This window comes from Limulus polyphemus, unplaced genomic scaffold (genome assembly GCF_000517525.1).
Source record: "Limulus polyphemus unplaced genomic scaffold, Limulus_polyphemus-2.1.2 Scaffold420, whole genome shotgun sequence".
In the NCBI taxonomy this organism is placed as follows: domain Eukaryota; kingdom Metazoa; phylum Arthropoda; class Merostomata; order Xiphosura; family Limulidae; genus Limulus; species Limulus polyphemus.
In genome coordinates, this window is record NW_013666030.1 from 474818 (window position 1) to 479314 (window position 4497).

The following is a 4497-nucleotide window of genomic DNA, read 5'->3' on the forward strand; positions in this document are numbered from 1 at the left end:
TATATATATATATATATATTAAAACGTATTTGTGTGAAAACGAAGAGGTGTGTGTCAATCTTGTTGGTAAATAGCGTAAATTAACTAAAATATCGGCTTCAGACTATTTTAACTTCTCAATACGTAACATCTGATTCACATTATTTAACTTCCAGTTTACTAGGGTTAGAGAATAAACAATTATGCCTGAATTAGAGAAGTATTTTATATATTTCTTTTTTTCAGAATATTTCTTACTTCTTGATGTAGAATATAGTTTTTCGTAAAAGCAAAATTCAAAATTATTTTAATTTAATGCATCAAATGTACTAAATTCAGACAGTAGAAATCTAAACTACATCTCTACTGTGAAATGGGCTGCTTTACCATTTCTGCCAAGTTTCTCCTCCTCACTTCCGATCCACTTCCCCTGTCTTAAAACAATTTTCTTGGAAAATGAATGCTACTGAAAATCTTCGTAGAAGGCTTGCTCATTTTCAGCTAATTTGTGTGTATATTTTCCGCGTTTTCGAGAGAACAAAATAGGGATGAGTGCAGTGTCTTTCAAATAACCTGCAAAACGTTTAATGTAAGACATTTAATTAAAGTGCATTACAAGAGCTTCAAAAAGAAAGCCCTTTTGGACTCGGAGTTCACTTTTAATTGTAGACTTTCACGGGCTTTCAACAAGGGTAGAGCTGGGTATGCAATTTCCCTCTCAAAAACATTAGTCAAATTAGACATCAAATTAATTATTATTATTTGTTTTAAAAAGCTAAAAAAATCTAGTTTTGCTGAGATGAATTAAATTACGCTAGATATAACAATATACTGAACATACGAAAAAGCAAAATTGACTTTGTTTATCAATCTTTAGGAGTGTTGATATAATTATGAAAAATCAAGAAATAATTTGGCCTCCAAACATAAATGGAATATTCTAATTAAAATGCGCACCAGTGGGGCAGCTGTAAGTTCAAGCTTATAACCTTAAAAATCGGTGTTCGACCCTTGCGAACATAAAGTTAACAGTGTTTGCTGCACATCTTCTACTATTGAGGCTGCTTACATTATGTCCGTCGTATTTAAATTCCTTATTTCTTGTGTGAGTTATAGTTACAAATCAGTTGTTGCAAAAACTGTAACCAACCAAAATGATTGGCTACTTTCTACCAATTGTTTTTTGTAAACTTGACGCCCCCCCCCACGTAGCACAGCGATATGTCTGCGGACTTACAACGCTAGAAACCGGGTTTCGATACCCGTGGTGGGCAGAGCACAGATAGCCCTTTGTCTAGCTTTGTGCTCAACTTCAAACGAATAATTGTAAACTTGACTATTGTTCTAGTCACAAGCAAATGAATTATTACAAAGATCTTGACTAGTTTAAAAGTAACAAATGATTGGTTATTTTCATTCTTATTTACGTCAGAAATGTAATTCACATTCTTCAACTCTTCGTGTGTCTTTTTTTTTTACTTTCTTACCAGTTTTTGCAGCAGCTGTGTGCATTTTTTTCCGAGTCAGATTATTATTTGTTGTCCTGCTTCTTGCTTATAGATCCAATGTTTCCTTTGTTATGAATGCTTTCCTCTAAATGGCAGCTTCTTTTATGTAGGGTCGACTCATGAATGAGTTATATGCACTATTTTGCTAACAAATCAGTAGAGTATTATTTTTTCATCGAAGGTTATGATCACAAATGATCTGTAATCATAGTTTTTAATGCTGTCTCCTCAGGCATATTATGTGATTCCTATGTTCTTGTCATTTATAAATAAATCATACGTTGTAAAAGTAACAGATTTAGCGCTGCCTGTAGTGCCATTTACTGAGTCACTGCAGTTAAAAAATTGTCCATCTTTATGCAAGTGTCTCTTTCTCTAAATTTAAATTAGATGAAATTTAAATCTTTATATATCTCAACATAAAATATAACCCACCCTGTGGCTAAGCAATTAGTCTTAAGACTTATAAAGTCAAAAATCGAGTTTCGATACTGACAGTTGACACAGCGACCACAGATAGCTCTTCGCACTTAGTAAGCAAGCAAATAATATAAAATATATGCGTATGGTCACGTAACTTTATTTCTGGCGCTAAGCTTACCGAAAGTGTTGGTGATCTTAGATTTTCTATTGGTAGTAGCCACTTCGTATCTTTTAATTGCTATGATAGGCTAATTTATTTCACGAATAAACTAGTTATTCGATATTGATTTTGACGTCAGCAGACAAGACAAATATGTCTTTCAAGGCTTTTTTGTCCACTTGGGTAAAGCCTGAAATAATCGATGATCTGCACGCCGCCCTAGATACCGAAGACATTGATAAGGTGTTTTCTGGCAATGCTTTGAGTGAACGCTGTACGCACATAAACAAGGCAGCAAGTAACGCAGCTTCGACGCTGCGTTTTGTTTTTAAATGTTAATCTTACGCTATAGATTTTCAAGAATCTATGAATATATACATACATTCTTTTGCAAACACATGTATAATGTATTAATCGTTCTGTGGTACTTCCATATTTACTGTTCTCACGATAAGATTCAGTATCGGATTCTCAAGGTCATTGGAAAATTGTTAAAATTCCCGGAAACCTGAAATAATCCGTAGTGTGATCCCCGCCGTATAAGGCAACAAAATGTGCGCAGTACGTGAACATCACCAGAAGACCGAGACACCTGCGCGTCAATGTAATGATTATTTCTAGACGTCTGTGTTTTCTTGCTTGGCCTTGTATTCCAACTGTAGGCTTAACTTTAGAACCAAAAAAATTTCATAGTATTACCCTTTTCCAATTTTATATGTAATGTTATGAGTCAATTTTTAAGTTAGATGTTACATGCTTTTTAGTAACATTAACTTTATCACCAAGTCTTCCGCCTGGTAGAAAGATCAGCGTTTCGATGTGTTGCAGAAGTAAGACATAATTATTTATAAAATATGTAGTGTCGAAACGCACTTCTGCCACATTACATTAAGTGATTAACAACGAATTGAATGGCCAATTTAAATCAGGGGAGTTTATATAGGCGTATTATTAGTATTAAATTTCCTTCCTCCCAAATCAGTGATTCTGCTGCTTCAAATCTGTCAATTGTTGTTAAAGGAGTAAAAAGGAGAAAGGTATTTTTTATTGATATAAATTTCTTTGCAAATCGAAAACAAATAATATATTAGGCATATAACGTAATACGTGATTAGTCATTGGCATTGTATGGTGACATTTTAGGCCTGAGAATAGTGATTAAAAAGTTCGCTTAAACTGAAGACTTTTGATGCATTCATACATATTCCATACTATACGTGTGAGAATATGATTTCAAGTCTATTTTGTATCTGCTTGAATTACTTGCCTGAGTGTAACGTATTGCAGCCAGAAGCCAATAAAAAAAAAAGTTATTTATATGTAGTGTTATGGATGCGTCTATTCTCAGTAATGCTTACTACCAAATTGACAATGTAATTTTAATACATTTACCTCGTGTCGCTGTGGATATAATGATTATAATTAATTTTACTTGTCATAAGAGATTAGTATTAGGCCTATTGCACTTTTACGTTCTTTATATAGTCACTTAGGGTTTTAGAGACAAAATGATTTAAATACTAATTTGTACAGGAAGATGAATTAAATTTTTTAGATTTCTAAAGAGAAACACCACTTTTCACAGTCATGGGGTATATACAACCTCATTCCAATGAAATATTCTTATCGTATTATACAGTTAGAGATCACAATTTTTCTAACAGTTTACGAACATTAGGAAAGTTGTTTTTATCTTCCACAAAAATTTGCTCGCATTTATACTGTTTGTACAATTTGATTTTCTAGCTCGTAGTGTTATCCTGATCCAGTGGTGAAATTCTCAAAAAAAAAAAAAGTAGAGAAACTCAGCTAGGTAAAGGAGACTTGTTTTTGAAAAAGAAAAAAAAAATCTACGTGTAAACATACAAAACGACAAAGCAGCTCAAATAAGTCCCGGTACTAGTACCGCCTTAAAAATAAGTTCCAGTACTCAGTATCGCTAAGTACCAGCAACATTTCACCTCTGTCCTGACCCAACATTATATCAAAGAATTTCCCTAAAATTATCCAATTATTTTCTTGGGAAATTTTTCATTTGGGTGCGTGGGAATCCTATCGGTAACAACCGCAAATAACTTCAGGAAATGTATTGTGGAGTTAAATATCAGTTCTCTGACTCTCAGTTTGAGGCAAGAAAGAGACTAAACCCAATGTAAACAATGTGAAAGTAATCTTTATTAAATGCAAAAACATAATAAAAGTAAATGCATGTACTTAAAGATTTAACAGTATTTCACTGGAGATCTGGTTTAAGCTCTACATATGTACCAGACTAATAGTGTGTGTGTGTGTGTTTCATTATAGCAAAGCCATATCAGGCTAACTGCTGGGGACCCAGACTAATAGAGGACAGCACTATATACTTTAGTGCCATCCCTGTCGGTGCTAAAACGTCACTGTTAATAATACACATAGCAAATAAGGAGG